The 20,374-nt window shown below is 40.0% G+C and overlaps 1 pseudogene; it reads right to left on the bottom strand.

The window, feature by feature from the left end:
• Nucleotides 1–19,800, bottom strand: part of LOC107829660 ((R)-linalool synthase TPS5, chloroplastic-like) — a 35,207-nt pseudogene extending 15,407 nt beyond the window's left edge.
• Nucleotides 19,801–20,374: the final 574 nt, after the last annotated feature.

The following is a 20,374-nucleotide window of genomic DNA, read 5'->3' as shown; positions in this document are numbered from 1 at the left end:
AATTTAATGAATTATTATTCCTGCTTGTTAAGGAATTGATTGTTATTCCTGTAAATGAGATTTAATTTATAAATTGGAAATTTTTTGTATTGAATGAATTTAATTAATATATTGAGAATTTTTGCATTTGAAGGAATTTGATTATTCCCGCTGGTTAAATAAATTATTGTAAATTCTGTAAATCATGTTGATTTAAATATTCTAGTTGTATTTCAATTATTATTATTGACCCATAGTGAGTGTCAAAGTCGGCCATCTCGTCTCTACCACTTCGAGATTAGGCTTGATACTTACTGAGTACACGTTGTTTACGTACTCATACTACACTTGCTGCACTTTTTGTGCAGGATCTGAGGCAAGTACTAGTGGGGGACCTATCGTCTTACACCCACGTTATCCAGGGGCATAGTGGTGAGCTTCCTTTCTGAGCCGTTCTGCAGCTACTAGTGTCTCTCCTTGTATTTGTTATTCTATCTATTTTTATTTCAGACAGTATTTGAGGTTTTGTATAATCTACTAGATGCTCATACACTTGTGACACCAGGTCTTGACACACACATTGGTAGAATTTGGTATTTTATTATTTTCTTTGTTTTAAATTTGGTCAATGTATGCTTAATTTATTAAGTTGGCTTGCCTAGCTGTAGTGTTAGGCGCCATCATGACCTATAGGTGAAATTGGGTCCTGACACTCGACCCTCAAATCTTCAATTTAAACCAAGAGGGTTTTCAAACTTTTTCAACTTAATTCACCAATTAAATGATAAAAACAACCATGGATTCGGGTAATTTAACCAATATTGAGTTAAGAACACTTACCTCGTTGTTTTCCTTGAAAAACTCCCAAATATCACCTATTCCTGAGCTCAAATCCGTCAAAAACTAACCATAAACTCTCTGTCCAGACCTCTTTTCTTCGCGAACGTGACAGGTCCCTCGCGTTCGTGAAGCACAAAATGTGCTACCCAACATTTGCTCTTCGTGAACGCGAGACATTGCTCGCGAATGCGATGCTTTACGGAGCCCTTCTTCGCGAACGCTAAGGCAAAAACCAATGCCCATTATTGTTTCCCTTCGCGAACGCGATACCCTAAACGCGAACGCGATGCACAACCCATCTCCTCTTCGCGAATGCGAGACCCCCTCGCGAACGCGAAGAGTAAATCTTGCCTGCCTCAAATTTCTCTTCGCGAAAGCGAGGGCCCACTCGCGAACGCGAAAGAGAAAATCCAAAAAATGCAGTAACAGATATCAGCAATCTCACCAAGGCCACAAATGATCCGTTAACCATCCAAAACTCATCCAAATGATCCGTTAAATCAATCAGGAATGACTTCAAATTTTGCACACAAGTCATAAATGACATAACAAAGCTATTCAAATTTCTAGAATCAGATTTCGAGCCCGATATAAAAAAGTCAACTCCCCTGTCAAACTTCCAAACTCAACTATCTATTTTAGCCATTTCAAGCTAAATTCTACTACGTATTTCCAAATAAATTTTCAGACACGCTCCTAATTCCAAAATCACCATACAAAGCTATTGGAATATTCAAAACTCTATTCTAGCGTCGTTTACACATAAGTCAACATCCGGTCAACTATTTCAACTTAAGCTTCCAACATGAAAATTCATTCATCCAAGCTAACTCTGAAATACCTTAAAATAGAAACCGACAATTCACACTAGTCATAATACCTCGTAGGAAGTTATTCAAGACTTCAAATATTTGAAAGGAGCGTAAATGCTCAAAACGACCGGTCGGGTCATTACAATCTCCCCCACTTAAATACACGTTTGTTCTCGAATGTGCCAAGAGTTGTTTCCAAGCTATCACATCACTATTCCATCTACCACGTATTTACCCGGGGGTGATCCCACGTCACCCTATTCTATATAGGCCTGACAACATAACATGACTAAAAATTATTAATTTAACCTTAGCCCAAAACATGGAGCCCAATTTATAATACCCAAAATTCTTTCCAAGATCTAAATCTTACATACCGTATAAGTCTGAACAAGCTGTATCAAGCCATAGTCATAAACCTAGATATAATCACATTACATACTACACAACTCATATGCTCGCAACACCATTCTCGATCACAATCACAGTAATTACTCCAAACCAACCAAGTACAAGTATTTAAACCCCGCATTCAATAGAACCTCATTCCAAAACCATCGTGCACTGCCAATGATGAAAGAAACAATCAAATACTCATAACCACTCATCAGATCAACTAACCATGGAGCTCTCTCGCCCCAACCAGAACCATAATCACTTTCTAAGTCATTTCAATATTATACTCCTGAATATACCGTAATCAAACCTGATAGTACCCATTCTAGGTCCAATGACCTTATATTATTAAATACAACTATCCTATTGACATGCCACACCAATACAACTCAATCCACAACTACGCAACCTCATACCCAAAATGGAAGATGTCTCAAAGTAGAGAACTGTATTGTAAGTTCAACAAGCACCACCACAACTGTGATGCTATAAGCTCATTATATATAGTGGAACCCATACACACAAGTTTAATAACAGTAACCAGCTTTTCTAGAGGTCACATTAACATCACTAGCACAGATAACTCACATGCTATGGCATCAATATATGGACCTGCACGAACAACTCACATGCCAATAATATCGATAATTTGAATATCAACATTCTATCAACCAGGAGAGTATCATAATACCTATGAATATCTGTAAATAAAAACAAAAATCCCCTTTCAACCACACACCCTTATCAGGGATTACCGAGCAACTATAACATTCATCTAAATATATAACACTGACCATTCCATTCAGAATTTGTGATCTTCCTTTCAAGAATGAATTGCCACATCATACCTATAAATCTAAATCCCTCACAACACACAGCTATGCTCAAATCTAAATTGTACCTCCCGAACAAGCCAAAGGACATATGCTCCTTTAGCACAATCAACACTCAAATAAGTAACCCTACCTTAACACGACCAATCAATTTCATACTTCGTGTGCACTACATCCTTCAAAATAACAACTTACTCATTCCATAGTTTTCATACTTTCATAAAGTGCAATGTAACTCGCATAGAGGAATTTTTTTTACTCGAGTCATCCACGATCTCAACCTCTACAAGTCATAACTAATCAACAAGTATGCCTCGGACCAAAACCAACACCACACCTAATCGTGCAATCTAATTATAGATAGCATACTTCCCCACTTGGCTCAAGGCCATAAAACAAAACATCTGATATCTCACTATACCCAGTTAACATATAAATTGACCATGCTAAGCAATAATAGACCAACTCAGGTCTAGTCCCCCAATAATTCCCATACACGACTGATACACCCGGTACACAATTATAGTGTCGCCCATCGGCGTAGATAAATGAACATGTGAACTAAGGACTCACAGGGCATATCCAGAAATGAATAAAATATGATAAAGCTAGGGTCAAATAATAAAAATGCCTCCCTGTGGCACAATAAGACAATACTTGTGATCACTGCATCTAAAGCAACGACATCTGGTCTAGTAGGAAAAGCATATAATCGGCCCTGACCGCCACTTGATCGGCCTCCCCCTCTTGGGTGACCCCTAGCTAACTAAGTTCCACCCTGAGCTAGCGGAGCGGGTGGTGGAGCAACTGGTATAGAAGTAGTAGCCTGACTCCTCTGCTAAGCTGTACCTCGCTTATGGCGAGGACAATATTTCCTCACATGGCCCAGCTCTCCATACTCACAGTACTCCATCTGGAAGAATGGTGGCGAGTCCTGAGGCGGACCTCGGGAACCAGAATGATTACCAGAAGGACCTAGTATAATCCTTGAACTGATGGTGCACGGAGCATACTCGGGGCTGGAAGTGCACTGAGAGATGACTGACTCTGAGGAGAATTGTATGAACCATGGTTAGATGATGCACCACTATGAACTGAACGACTCGTCTGAGCGTGTCTGTAAGAACGACCCCTACCGTGGTAAAATTGACCCCTTAAAGAAACACCGCTGTAATCATCTGGACCACGAGGCCTCTTAACCTCTCTCTCTCTCCACGTTCCTAGCTATGAACCATCTCTTTCTGCCGAGCAATGTCCACTACCTCATCAAAAGTAGCACCAGTTACTCTCTCCCTAGTCATAAGTAACTACAACTAATATGTGAGGCCATCAATGAACCTCTTAATACTCTCCCTATCACTGGGAACCAACCAGACTGCGTGACGAGCCAACTCAGAAAATCTTATCTCGTACTACGTCACGAACATATCACCCTGGCAAAGCTGCTCAAACTGTCTGCGCAGGTCCTCTCTGTGGGACTGATGCACGAACTTCTCCAAAAATACCATGGAGAACTGCTGCCAAGTAAGGGGTGCTGCGCCAATAGGCCAACATCTCTCGTAATTCTCCCACCATCTGAGTGCAGCCCCAGAAAATTGAAAAGTAGTAAATGAGACCTCACTGGTCTCCAGAATACCCGTTGTCCGAAACATCCGTTGACACCTATCCAGAAAATCCCCAGCATTGTCTGACTCAGTATCTCTAAATGGTAGAGGTCGAAGCCTTTCAAATATCTCAAGTCTCCTCTGCTCATCATCTGCCATTACAGGAACTACTGGGGCCTGAGCAACTACAGCCGGCTAGGCTGGTAGTGCCCTTGGTATCTGGAGTCCCTATATTACCTGGTCTGGAGTACGGGCATTGTGGGTATGAGTACCTTCCCCAGCCTGAGAAGCGGCAGGTGCGTCCTGAGCCGAAACCACCTGAGCAAGATCATTGGAAGCTGCCAATATCTGGGCCAAAGTCTCCTGAAGGCTTGGAATCTCAATGGGTAAAGCTGGTGCCTGAGCTGATCCTGTCGGCTCAGCTATATCCGGAATCTGCTCCTGAGGTGGAGCACCTGGTGGTACTACAGGTGCTTGTCCAACTGTGGTACGAGCTACACCTTGACCTCTACCACGACCCCAGCCTCTCGCGGCCCTAACTGGTGGCACTGGTGGCCGACCGTCCAATCCAGTAGTATGTGTCCTCACTATCTGTGAGAGACTAAAATAACAAAAATTTAGTTTTCAGAATCAACAAATTCGCACGATAGAATACAAGAAAGTGAAATTTTCCTAAGGTTTCTGTAGCCTCTCGAAGATAAGTACAGACGTCTCCATATCGATCCGCAAGACTCTACTAAACTTGCTCATGAGTCGTGAGACCTATGTAACCTAGGGCTCTGATACCAACTTGTCACGACCCAAAATCTCACCTGTCGTGATGGCGCCTATCTCAATACTAGGCAAGCCAAAAATCTCAATAATCCACCATATCTTTGAAATTTGAAAACAAATAATTAAATTCAGCAGAAGAAATCTCAAATTTCAAATATAACACTCCCAAAATCCGGTGTCACTGAGTACATGAGCATCTAATATGAGTACAATATTGACTGATAAAAACCACTGTCTGAAAATATAGAACAATACAACAACTGAAGGAAAGAGAGACAAGGTCAGCGGACGCCAAGCAACTACCTTTATAGTCTCCAACTGATAGTACTCTGAAATCTAACAATCTCCGTGTCCGAAAGCACCTGGATCTACACATGAGGTGTAGAGTGTAGTATGAGTACAACTAAATTAATAAGTAACAAGACTAACCTCTGGGCTGAAAGAAATGATGAGCTCGGTACAGAAATGTAGGCATGCTTTCAAGTTCAACAGTTAAACTTAGTACAAATGAAATATATCAATACTGCATGATATGAGGAATATGACATCTCAATAGAAATACCTCATGTAAATACTGGTCACAAATTATCTGGTCACTCGGTACCGTTTATGGCCAATCCAGCCCAGGGGTGTTCCAACCCGTATATAAATACACATCGACTGACAGTCGGTCACTCAGTACCGTATAAGGCCAATCCAGCCCTGGGATAATTTATCCCTATATATAAATGATACTGACAAGATCCAATGTCCAGATAACTCATTACAATACAAATAAGTAAGGCAAGTGCATGCCCCAGGTAAATTCGTCACAATATAAATAAGTAAGGCAAGTCTGTGCCCTAAACAAATCCATCCCGAATATATATAATCATCTATGCTCACTGGGCTGTGTACAGACTCTGGAGGGGCTCATTTAGCCCATGCGTGATATAAAGCCTTTATGGCCTACTGAAGGCGGGCAGTCCCGATCCGTATAATAATAAAGCCTATAAGGCCTACTGCAAGCGGGCAACCCCGATCCGTAAAATAGTAAAGCCAATAAGGCCTACTACAGGCAGGTAGCCCCAATCCAAATAATAGTAAAGCCAATAAGGCCTGCTGCAGGCGGGCAACCCCCGATCCATATAATAGTAAAGCCAATAAGGCCTGCTGCAGGCGGGCAACCCAATCTATATAATAATGATGTATAAAGCCATTATGACATGTTGCATTGCCCAGCTCAATCCCATAAATATCCTCACAATGGACAATTATAACTGAGTGTGAAATGTATATTTTTGATTAATTGATTTAGCGACAACACGACCCCATGGGTCCTAAAATATTGGGACGTAGCCTAAACACGATATTTATCACAAGCCTCATCTCAATTCCTCTAACACGTGCCACATGTTCATATAATAACATGATTCTTTAATTTTACAACTTCACAGGATTTATTAAAGACATAATTTCTGTGGTGCACGTCTACGTGTTCGTCACCTATCGTGTGAGTCACGTTCAACAATTTATATCATACCAAATTCGGGGATTCATACCCTTAGAACCAAGTTTAGAAGTGTTACTTACCTCAAACCGTGTAATTCTTTACTCCGCTATGCCTTTCCCTCCTGAATTGGCCTCCAAACGCCTCGAATCTATCCACAATTCATTCGATTCATTCAATAAAATTTATTGAAATTAATTCCATAAGAAAATACTAATTTCCCATAAAACTCCAAAATCTAGTTCAAACGTTGCCCGTGGGGCCCACATCTCAGAACCCGACAAAAGTTACCAAATCTCGAAGCCCATTCAACTACGAGTCTAACCATACTAAGTTTACCAAAATCCAACCCCAACTCGACCTTCAAATCTTCTATTTAAACCAAGAGGGTTTTCAAACCTTTCCAACTTAATTCACCAATTAAATGATAAAAACAAACATGGATTCGGGTAATTTAAGCAATATTGAGTGTATAGCACTTACCCTATTGTTTTCCTTGAAAAACCCCTAAAAATCGCCTCTTCCCGAGCTCCAATCCGTCAAACACTGAAAATGGGACAAAGTTCCATTTGCAAAACTTAAACTCTCTGTCCAGACCTCTCTTCTTCGCGAACGCGACAGGTCCCTCGCGTGCGCGAAGCACAAAATGTGCTGTCCAACATTTGCTCTTCGCGAACACGAGACACTGCTCGCGAACGCGATGCTTTACGGATCCCTTCTTCGCGAACGCGAGCTCCGCTTCGCGAACGCGAAGGCAAAAACGCATGCCCATTATTGTTTCCCTTTGCGAACGCGAACGCGAATGCGATGGACAACCCAACTCCTCTTCGCGAACGTGAGACCCCCTCACGAATGCGAAGAGTAAATCCTGCCTGCCTCAGATTTCTCTTCGCGAATGCAAGGGCTCACTCGCGAACACAAAAGAGAAAATCCGAAAAATGCATCAACAGATATCAGCAATCTCACCAAGGCCACAAATGATCCGTTAACCATCCAAAACTTACCCGAGGCTCTCGAGACCCCGTACAAACATACCAACAAGTTCCTTAACATACCAAGGACCTACTCAAGGCCTCAAACCATATAAAACAATATCCAAACGACGAATCGTATCTCAAATCAAAATCTATGAACTTTGAACTTTCAAATTCTATATTTTGTGCCTAAACATATCAAATCAATCCGGAATGACTTCAAATTTTGCACACAAGTCATAAATGACATAACGAAGCTATTCAAATTTCTAGAATTAGATTTCGAGCCCGATATCAAAAAGTCAACTCCCCGATCAAACTTCCAAACTCAACTTTCTATTTTAGCCATTTCAAGCTAAATTCTACTACGGACTTCCAAATAATTTTTCAGATACGCTCCTAAGTCCAAATTCACCATACGGGGCTATTGGAATCCTCAAAACTCTATTCCGGAGTCGTTTACACATAAGTCAACATCCGGTGAACTATTTCAACTTAAGCTTCCAACATGAAAATTCATTCTTCCAAGCTAACTCCGAAATACCTTAAAACCAAAACCGACAATTCACACAAGTCATAATACCTCGCAGGAAGTTATTCAAGATTTTAAATAGTTGAAAGGAGCGTAAATGCTTAAAACGACCGGTCGGGTCATTACATAAGGTTGTGGGTAAATTTTATATTCGAAAATTTTCGGAATCCGGGCACGTGGACCAGAGGGTAATTTTTTTAACGACCTTTAGAATGGAGTTGGAATTTGTTATACATTGGATTATAAGGAGTATTACAGTATATATTCATGGATTTGTATATTTATTTACTAGTTTTGGAGCATTGAGTATCGGTTCGAGTTATTGGGAAAGCTTGGGAGCCTGAAAAGGAACTTCGGAGCGAGGTAAGTCTCCTTTCTAACCTTGTAAGAGGTAATTAACCCCATAGGTGAATTAAATAAATGTTTGTACCAAATTGCGGGGGCTACGTATGTACGAGGTGACGAGAGTCCGTACATAACTACTATTATGTTATTGTCTGGGTAGTTTAAGACTCGTATCATGTTATACGTAGAATGTTTGTGCTCTTACTTGCTAATATAATCACTTGGCCATGATAGAAATTGATAAAAAAATGGTGTGAGATTAAATTCACTTACTTGAATGTTTGTATGAGATACTTGACTGTACATGAGAAACTTGTGTTTTCTTGAGAATAATTGTTATTTGTGGATCGGGCCGAGCACTTCGGTAGTAAATAGATGCATCTATGGTTCACGCCATCCGACCATCTGGCAGTGCACAATTTAAATAATTGTTGGATCCGACCGTACGACCTTGACATGATTTGCGCATGCTTGTATTACTTGCCTTGAAATTTATAAATAACGATATTGCCTCCCTGGTCTGAGATAAATTGATAATTTTATATGGCCTCATTGGCCGGAGATATAAATTGTTAAAAGATGAAAATGAATTTGGAAATCCCCTATTGACAAGAGAATTAATTTCCTGTCTCATGTTATTGTGTTTACCGTTGCCTCATGAAAAGTCCATAATTTATCATATCATTGGTATATTGATTATAGCCCATAGTAAGTGTCCGAGTCGACTCCTCGTTACTACTTCTTCGAGTTTAGGCGGGATACTTACCGGGTACGCTTTGATTTATGTACTCATGCTACACTTGCTGCACATTTTGTGCAGGTACACATATGTTTAGCGGCCTTATGGGCACAGAGGTGCAATTATGGAGGGGACTTAGGTGAGCTGCATTCTATACGATGTTCCGCGGCCAACAGAGTCTCCTTCAAATTACTTACATTTTTCTTGTCCAATTGTATTCCAGACAACTGTTGTATTTTATTTTACATTCGTAGTAAATGCTCATGCACTTGTGACATCGGGTTTTTGGATGATTATGGGTTGCACTGTATTGGAATATTTTTTAAAGATATTATTACGTATTTTGTAAACTCCAATTTCTGCTATTAAATTGAGGGGAATAACTATGAATTCAAAATATTAAAATGAGAATTTACTAATTATTGGTGTTGGCCTGCCTGACAGTAGTGTCTTGCGCCATTACGATGTTTCAATGATTTTGGGTCGTAACACAAAAGAAACACTCTGCCAATCTATCCCTTGAAAATGGTAACTTCTCTGCCAGGCATGTGTTCTTCCACCACCTTTAAATATAATTAATTACTCACCAATGCTACATGAGAAATTATTAAAAACATGTTCTAAATAATTAAGTAGAAATACTTTTTTAGTTTCTCCTAATTAATTAATATTCAGATATTTGTTAAACCTATGTATTGACGATAGATATATTATATATAGATACATACATACATCTATATATATAGCGAGAGAGAATTCACACCTTGATACATCTCTTAAATCTTCTTGATGTGTTGCTTGAACAATGTTGAAGTCCAACTTGGCAAGCTCGAGAAGAAGAGGATTAGAGTTTGGCATTTTCTCATAAACGTTTATGAACCACCTTGTCTCTAATCTGAACATCATCCAATGCGAAAGGAGTTCCAACGCATGGCGGACTAATATTGCTGTTACATTCTCCTCACAGTGTTCATAATTTTCTAAGATAATTCTTTAGCTCCATTACGTCAATTATGATTCCGAAAATGGGAATAGCTTCATTACGTCAATTATGAACACTGTGCAAAATTTGAAGTCATTCCGAATTGATTTGATACGATTCGGCGCAAAAATATAGAAGTTGAAAGATTTGAAGAGATATAATTCGATTCGATGCGTGATTCATAATTTTGGCATTGTTGGATGTGGTTTGAATCCTCGACTAAGTTCGTATTATATTTTGGAACATGTTGGTATAATTGGTTGAGGTCCTGGGGGCCTCAGTTGGATTTCGGAAGGTTAACGGAGAATTTCGGACTTGGAAGAAGCTGCTGGAAAATGGCAGCAACTGTTGGATTCGCACCTGCGGAATTTTGGGCATAGGTGCGACCACGCAGAAGCGAGGGAGCCATCGCAGAAGCAAAGATGGAAGGGAATGACAGTGGTCGCAGGTGCGAAGAAAATCCCGCACCAGCGGAAGCGCTGAAGCGGGAATGGATGGCGCAGAAGCGGCTATTTGCGCAGATGCGGATGTTGCATTGCACCTGCGAATGCGCAGAAGCGTAAAGGATTCTGCATGTGCGATGTGTTTGTTGGCTGTGGCCTTCACAGAAGCAAGATTTCGCTCGCAAAAGCGAGCACGCAGGTGCAAAAATTAGTCCGCAGGTGTGAAACTGGGCAGAATGTTAAGTACCAAAAATGGTCATTTCGCCATTTGTCGATTTAGATTTTAGAGCTCTGTTTTGGGCAATTTTAGAGAAGTTCTTCAAGACTTTGACTTGAGTAAGTGTTCTATATCCTAAAGTAATTATATTTCATGAATCAATGATTATATTCATCGTTTAATTCAGATTTAAATGGAAGAAATCAAGATTTTTACAAAATCTTCCAAAAACGAAAATTTAAGATTTGGAGGTTGAGTTTTTATTGGAATTCGATAAAATTGGTATGGTTGAACTCGTATCGGAATGGGTGTTTGGATTCTATAAAAATTATGTCGGGTTCTGAAAGGCAGGTCCCTCGTTGACTTTTGTTGACTTTTTACAATAAATTTCTAAGTCGACATTTTATTATCCGAAATTATTTTCGATAAATTTTAATGAAGTTATACAATTGATTTGAATAGATTTGAGTGGTCCGGAAGCCAATTCAAGCAAGAAGGCGATTTTGGAATATTGGCACAACTTCAAAAAGGTAAGTGTCTTGGTCAAACTCGATTGAGGGAATTTTCCCTTAGGCATTGAGTCTTATGTGCAAATTGTATAATTGAAAACCATGTACGCGAGGTGAAGAGTGCGTACTTGGTTTATATATGCAAATTTTATTGATTAAAAAAATCCTTAGACGCCCTTATGTATTAAATTGGAAATTATTGGCACTTATTAAATCCTCTATTTGTCATGCCTAGATCCTTGTTTGTTGAAATTATTTTTACATGATGATTTGGTGTGATTGCCACCTTGATTTTTATGTGAAATATTATTTTATTGAGTTGTCCACTTCCAGATAATTTGTTAAGATTTTTGTGCACATTATGGTCGAGCCATTGGCTCCTTATTGTGGAAAATAAGGTATTGTTAATTTTTGTGGCAAGTTGTGATAATTTATAATATTTGAGCACTTGATGTGCAATTTGTGATAAGTTTTAATAACTGAGCAGTTGATGTGTAATATATGATAAGTTATAATAATTGAGCATTTGATGTGCAATTTGTGATATGTTGTAATATCTGAGCACTTAGGTGCAATTTATGAGATGTGATTTTCGCACGTTATATTGTTGGGAAGTTTTGTTCGGGTGTTTGCACGAGATTTCTGCTGTGCTATTATTACTATTGATTTATGCACATGCGGCGTGACAAGGCGGGCTATATATATATATATATATATATATATATATATATATATATATATATATATATATATATATATATATATATATGTGTGTGTGTGTGTGTGTGTGTGTGTGTGTGTGTGTGTGTGTGTGTGTGTGGGTTGCGCATGTGGCGAGACAAGGTGGGAATATTATTATGCACGTGTGGCAAGACAAGGCGGAAATTTAATTTACTATTGCACACATGGCAAGACAAGGTGGGCTATGTCGGGGATTGAATTGTGATGACTTATGATGGCCTGGGGATATTGTTGTTGCATATTTACTTTTGGGATTATGTGACGGTATCTCGGGAGTGCCTTTGTTGACATTCTCTGTGGTTGAACTTGTCTTCGGTTATTTTTGTATTTCCGTGATAGGTAAATTATTATGTTCTTCTGTGATGTAATATTTGATTCTATTATATGTTTGTATCACTTGTTGTAATGTGTTGGCTTTGGCTCTTGTACGAGACTTTGAGGATTTGTGGTTTTAGTCTTTATTAGTTTTCAAGGTTAAGTTGTTTTGAATAAAAAGAATTATTGTGTGCTTTAGTTCTTATAAGTTCTACATCCAAATCACCAACTATCAGGTGCTTCATTTTAATTGAAATGTTATTTTCTTCACCCAAATAATTTCTAAAATAAATTTATTTCTTTGTTGATTCTCTTACTTGATTTAAAATTTTAAACTTACTTTATAGGAAATAAATTAATCGTGTGGATCTTATATGCATTGATAATAATATTCGGCACATGAATTGTCCATGCAGTTGAGATATGAAATGAGGGCACGAGGTACCGGAAAAATATGATGATTTAATTATAGGCACGAAGTGCCGTGGAAATATGAAAGTGAGATGAGACCTGTGTTTATGAAAATTATGAAAATGCACTGAGACCCGTAGTTGTATGATTATGAAAGGAAATTTCACATGGTGACTTTTTATTTAGAAGGATTTTTATTCAAAAAGATTTATTTAAAAGAATTACATTCGAAAGGTATTTATTTGAATAAATTATATTTGACAGAGATTTATTTAAAGGAAGAATATTTGAAAGATATTTATTTGAAGGAATTATATTCGAAAGAGATTTATTCGGAAGGATTATATGTGAAAGATATTTATTTGAAATACTTGATTCAATTGGGTATACTTATATTCATAAATTGTTGAGCGTTATTAATGGTGTTCTTGTTGCCCTTATTGTTATTTGTTTCCTATTATTTTGTATATCTTATTGCACAGGCTATTAGACTAGTGAGTGTCTTGACTGTACCTCGTCTCTACTCCACTGAGGTTAGTCTTGATACTTACTGGGCACCATTGTGGTGTGCTCATTCTACACTTCTGTACTTTTTTGTGCAGAGCCAGGTATTGGAGATATCGGACTTGGACAGAGTTAAAGCGGGATCATAAGGATTCAAGGTAGAGATGCTTGGTTGTCGCAGTCCCTTGGAGTCTTTTCATTTCATTGCAATGTTAATTTTTAATCAAACAATATTGTATATTAGGTCCTCGTGAATATTTTATGTGTTCAGTTAGAGTTCGTAACTCAGTACAACCAGTCTTAGGAGGTTGTATATTAATATTTGTTCCGCTATTAGTTTTAATTACTTATTTAATTTTTTTTTCAAAAACGGCTTAAAAAAATATAATTGAAATCGGCTTACCTAGTCTTAGAGACTAGGTGCCATCACGACGCCTGTGGTGGGATTTTGGGTCGTGACAAGTTGGTATCAGAGCTCTAGGTTCATAAGTTTTACGAGCCACGAACGAGTTTAGTAGAGTCTTGCAGATCAGTATGGAGACGTCTATACTTATCTTCGAGAGTCTACAGAGCTAGTAGTAAAAATTGTCACTTCTTTCATTCCTCATCGTGTTACATTTATTCAACTTGAAGCATATATCTTATGTTTTTTTGCATCCACTCGTGTATGAAATTGCGCACCCGGTATCAATTATGCGCCAACGGTTCGTAATACTATAGAGGGGTTATAAGAGAGCCAGGGTTACTTAGCCATTATTACAACGTGTCGTCCAGATAGAGGATGCAGAAGTATTGAGAGATCATTCAACTGTGCACATTGGGGTGCAGCAGGTTCTGACATCTAATTGATATGTATGATATTAAGAAGGTTTAGTTAATTGCCTAATCATCACAATTATGGCAGGGTCACGAGGTGGATGTAGATCTAAAATAGGTGGTAGTATTAAAGACTATGTAGTTCGTATGTGATTTCTATTTAGCGAAGGTCACGTACACAACCAAGGCACTAGAGGAAGCGAGTTTAAGTATCACGAGGATGGCATGCGCCAAATAAATGGCTTGAGGCATCTTATGACCGGTATCCTACGAGCGATGAAAGTTAGTATCGTGGATCATGGGAATGTGTCATGTGGCTTCGCGCCAAGTGAAGGGAGTCCACTATCAATAATCAGATTGCAGGGTCATGTGCTATATCAGTTGGGACCTGAGATGCATTTATGCGGTATTGAAAGGTTCTCCGAAACCTGTATATGATTAAGAGGTGGGATTCAAGCTACAAGCTTTATTCCACTTAATACTCCACGTGCATAGTCATCTAGAGGTGGAGGATAGGCGGGTAGTGGGCGCCTAAGAGGTAGAGACCCGACCCGTTTCTTCGATCATTTCAGATTGGATTGTGTCCCGGGCCTTTGTTTCTACGATCTTCGTTGTATGTTTGATACCGATCTCTGCTCGACCGGGGTTCTCTGTCGATATCCCTTTGAGTTCTGCTGATGGGCCTGTTTGGATAAGCGGAACCGGAAGGGGTTCCCAATTGATCATCCTCGACCCTGATCTTTGACTGGTACCGATTATGTACATCGGCCCAGGATACTGCTGGATATTCAATTAAATGCTGCTTTAGCTATCGTGATGCCACTGAACTTCGTTCGTTCAAACCTTGAGTAAAGGCCTGAACAACCTAATCGTCTGTGACCGGTGGTAGTTCCATGCGTTCGATCTGGAACCGAGATACGAATTCCCTCAATATTTCGTTGTCTTTTTGTTTCACCCTGAAGAGGTCCGATTTCCTAGTCACAACCTTTATTGCTCCTGCATGTGCCTTTACGAAGGAGTCTGCAAGCATGGCGAAGGAATTGATGGAATTAGGCGAAAAATTGTGGTACCATATCATTTCTCCTTTTAACAAGTTTTCTCCAAATTTCTTCAGTAGAACAGATTCAATCTCATCGTCATCCAAGTCATTCCCTTTTATTGCGCATGTATAACAAGTGACATGCTCATTTGGGTCGATTGTCCCATTCTACTTGGGAATTTCTGGCATTCGAAATTGTTTTGGAATGGGTGTCAAAGCTGCACTTGAAGGGAAAGGCTTCTGTACGAATTTCTTTGAATCCATACCATTTAGAATCGGCGGTGCCCCCGGTATTTGGTCAACTCGAGAGTTGTATGTTTGTACTTTATTGTCATTTGCCTCGATTTTCTTTTCTCCCGATTCAATCCGTTTAGTTAGCTCCTCGAACATTTTTATAATGGAGGGGTCAGCCCCCGATTCGTTGGCATTCGACTTTTCCGGCATAGGCTCGGTCCTGTGGATGACTTCTGGTTCAATCCTACTCGGTGTTCGGTGTTGATTTTGTAGTTGTGCTATAGCGGCTTGTTGTTCATGTAACATTTTGAATATCAATTGGAGGCTAACTCCACCATCTTCTCTGCCCTGCGGACCTCGACCACCTGATCGAACTTTTCTGCATATACTACCTTTGGGATCAACGCGCATATTTGCATTTAGGGCGACATGTGAATTGACATCGACATGATTTGCAATCGGTGCTCCCTCGAAGTCAGCCTGAGGCACCTCGATTCCTAGGGCGGCTATGTTATCATTTTCCCCTTCCATGCGGGGCCAGTAATATCCTTCCCGTACCAACTTCAACACCAAGGAATCTATGCCCGAGTGGTTGCCGCATATCCCTTCGTGAACCTCTCTCATGACATAGTTAGCTTCGGACCCTCCTAAGGATTAGGCCAGTGGGCCTTGAAAAGATTTTCTATACAATTGGTATCGCTTGAAGCTATATCGTGCTGCTTTGGTGCACAACGCCCATGACATTTTTGGGTCTTCAGGTAGTTTCCCATGTTCGAGATAATCAATAATATTATTCTTCCAGTCCCAGACAATACTAGTTGAATTTACCTCGTAGTAGCCATTTGTATCCAGGACTGAGTTCATCAATTATACTACCGACCCGAACTCCAATCCCTTTATTTATGTTGATGATCCTAGGTTTGCCAATGCGTCTGCTATTACATTTTATTCCCTTGGGATATGAGTAATTGACCACTCTCGGAATCGCGCCAGCAGAGCTTGAACCTTTACCATGTATTGTTGCATGCGCTCCTCTTTGGTATCGAAGATCCCGTAGACCTAATTTACCACTAGTTGTGAGTCACATGTGATTTCGATGAGATCAGAGTCAAGTCCCCGAGCCAACTCGAGTCCTGCAATCAAAGCTTCATACTCTGCTTTATTGTTAGTTAAATGGACCGTCCTGATGGCTTGCCTCAGGGTTTACCTGAAGGCATGATTAAGACTATACCGAGCCTGGACCTTTTCACATTGGAAGCTCCATCCGTAAATAAGGTCCAACCCCCTGATGTTGATTCTGACATCAATATTGCTTCCTTGGTTGCCTGAGGCAATAATCCCGAACAGAAATTGGCCACAAAGTCAGCCAATACTTGCGACTTAATTGCAGTCCACGACTTATATTCTATGTCGAACTCACTCATTTTGACGACCCATCTGGCCAATCTACCCAAGAGCTCGTGTTTATGGTAGAAGTTCCGCAAAGGGAAAGTAGACAACATGGCTATCGGGTGGCATTGGAAATAGGGCCTCAGCTTCCGAGCGGCGACTACGAGAGCTGAGGACAATTTTTCCAAATGTGGGTAACGAGTTTCTGCTCCTGTTAAAACTTTACTAACATAATAAATGGGAGATTGCGTACCTTCACCCTCTCAGACTAAAACCGCACTTACCGCAACTTTCGAGACCGCGAGGTAAACAACAACGTTTTTCCTTCTTTTGGTTTTGAAAGCAATGGAGGTCTTGACAAGTACTTCTTTAAATCCATCAAAGCCTGCTGGCACTCCGGGGTCCATTCAAAATTATTTTTCTTTTTGAGCAGTTGAAGAAACGATGACACTTTTGTGACGATCGGGAAATGAATTTCCTTAAAGCTTCCAATCTCCCCGTAAGCCTTTGGACTTTCTTTACATTTGACAGTTGGTCTGGGATATCCTCTATGGCCTTTATCTTATCGGGGTTTACTTCAATCCCCTTTTGTGATACCAGAAATCCTAGAAACTTATCTGAACTGACCCCAAATGCGCATTTCTCTGGATTAAGCTTCATATTATGTTTCCTTAGGATGTGGAAAGTCTGTTGCAGATGTTTAAGGTGATCACTTACATTTGAAGACTTAACGAGCATATCGTATATATAAACTTTCATATTTTATCCTATTTGATTTTCAAACATCCCGTTCACGAGTCGTCGATAAGTGGCTCCGACATTTTTCCACCCGAAGGGCATCACATTGTAATAATATATACCGAAATTCGTTATAAAAGAAGTTTTTTCTTGATCTTCCAGGTTCATCTTAATTTGGTTGTACCCGAAATAAGCATCGAGGAAACTTATTAGCTCGTGCCCGGCCATGGCATCAATCATTTGATCGATGTTTTGTAGTGGGAACGAGTCTTTCGGGCATGCTTTGTTACGATCTTTATAATCTACACACATGCAAAACTTATTGTTTTTCTTAGGAACTACTACTACATTAGCTAGTCAGTCTAGATATCTTACCTCTCGAATCGAACCGATATTAAGTAAGTGTGTTACCTCTTCTTTGACGAATTTATTCCTGGTATCGGCGATCGGGCGCTTCTTTTGTCTTACCGGAGGTATGTTAGGACCCAAGCTTAACTTTCTTACGACTACCTCTGTAGGGATACCTGTCATATCCTCATGCGACCATGCAATACAATCGGCGTTAGATTTAAGGAATTTAATGAAGTCGGACCTGAGTTCTGGATGCAGTCCTGTCCCCAAGTGGAATTTCCTCTCTTGGAATTCCTAGAACAATGCCACTTGCTCCAGCTCTTCCGCTTTGGACTTCGTCGCATCGATTTCTTCTAGAACTTGAAAATATCTCAGTACCTGATAAAACTTTCGACGCCTGGCTAACTTTATCTACTTCAGGAGTAGGTGATGGGCCGTGTAATTTCTATGTCACATGCCACATCTCTCTTGCTGCTGGGTGGTCACCCCTTATATGCTTAATTCCCTCGGGTGTTGGAAACTTCAGCAATTGATGGTATGTTGATGGTACAACTTTCATCTCGTGCAACCATGGCCTTCCCATATCACCAACTACCACTTCTAAAAGAGTTGTTTTCATTACTCCTTCAGCATTTGTGAGTAATAAAATCTCTCCCCGCGTTGTCACACTTGCGAGGTTGAACCCGGCGAGAAGCTTCGTGGCAGGAATAATGCTTCAGGTGAGTTTATCTTGCTCCAATACTCTCCATTGTATGATATTAGCCGAACTCCCTAGATCCACTAGAACATGTTTAATCTTAAAATCTAACACATTTAAAGAAGTTACCAGTGCGTCGTTGTGTGGTAGCGACAATCCGTTTGTGTCCTCCTCTGTAAAAGTGATATCATCTTCCAGAAGCCTTTCGCTATGCATTATTGATACTTTCGTCTTCTTTACTGCTGAAAAGGTGACCCCGTTAATCTCGTTCCCTCCGAAGATTATGTTGATTGTTCGACGTGGAACACGTATAATCCTTTTTCGGTGATAGTTGAAACCTGGTAGGGGCCTTTCCACGTTGGACCTAGCTTCCCCGCATTGAACTCCCGGGTATTGTGAGTTACTTTCCTTAGGATCAAGTCTCCTACTTTGAAATAACAGAGGTTGGCTCTTCGATTATAACACCCCTCCATTCTCTGTTTTTCAGCTACCATTCTTACATGCGCCAATTCCCTGCATTCATCGAGCAGTTCCAAGTTGACTAGCATTGCTTCATTATTCGATTCTTCATCATCTTGGAATTATCTCAAGGTCGGTTCCCCTCCTTCCATCGGGATTAAAGCTTCTGCACCATACACGAGGGGAAAAAAGGGCTTTCCCCTATGATTGACTTGACCATATTTCAGAATGGCCATAGAACTCCGGGTAATTCCTCGGGCCAATTTCCATTAGCCACTTCCAGCCTTTTGTTGAGGCTTTGAATAATCACTTTGTTCGTTGACTCCGCTTGACCGTTTGCACTCGGATGATAAGGTGAAGATGTGATCCTCTTTATTTTCAAATCTTGGAGGAACTTTATAATTTTTGCACTGATAAACTATTGCCTAGTGTCGCATGGTATCTCTTTTGGTATTCCGAACCTGCAAATTATATTTTTCCACAATAAGTCCACCACTTCGCGTTCTCCAATTTTCTTATAATGACCTTCTTCCACCAACTTAGAAAAATAGTAAGTTAAAATTAAAAGAAATCTTACCTTTTCGGGAGCCAGTAGTAATGGTCCGACGATGCCCATTCCCCATTTCATGAACATCCATGGAGATATGACCGTCCCGAATGGTTAGTAAACATAGTCGTAGTCCCTAAAAAGGGAAATAAACTTAGAATGTGTGTAGACTATAAATATTTAAACACAGCATGTCCTAAAGACTATTTTCCTCTACCGAATATTGATCGCATGATCGATGCCACGGTCGGCCATGAGATCCTTAGTTTTCTCGATGCCTACTCTAGGTACAATCAAATACAAATGAACCTGGAGTATCAGGAAAAAACTTTGTTCATCACTAAGTACGACACCTATTGTTATAATGTAATGCCGTTTGGACTAAAAAATGCTAGTGCCACTTATCAACGCTTAGTAAATCGAATGTTTTAAGAACAAATAGGTAAGTCAATGGAGGTTTATATTGACAATATGTTAGTTAAGTCCCTGCGAGCAGAGGACCATTTGACATATTTACAGGAGACCTTCAATATACTGAGGAAATACAACATGAAACTCAACCTGGAGAAATGTGCATTCGGGGTCGGCTCAAGCAAGTTCCTCAACTTTATGGTATCGAATCTGGTATCGAGATCAACCCCGATAAGATCAAGGCAATCGAAAAC

The sequence above is a fragment of the Nicotiana tabacum genome, chromosome 22 (assembly GCF_000715075.1).
Source record: "Nicotiana tabacum cultivar K326 chromosome 22, ASM71507v2, whole genome shotgun sequence".
NCBI classification, from domain to species: domain Eukaryota; kingdom Viridiplantae; phylum Streptophyta; class Magnoliopsida; order Solanales; family Solanaceae; genus Nicotiana; species Nicotiana tabacum.
This window is presented reverse-complemented; position numbering and strand designations above follow the sequence as displayed.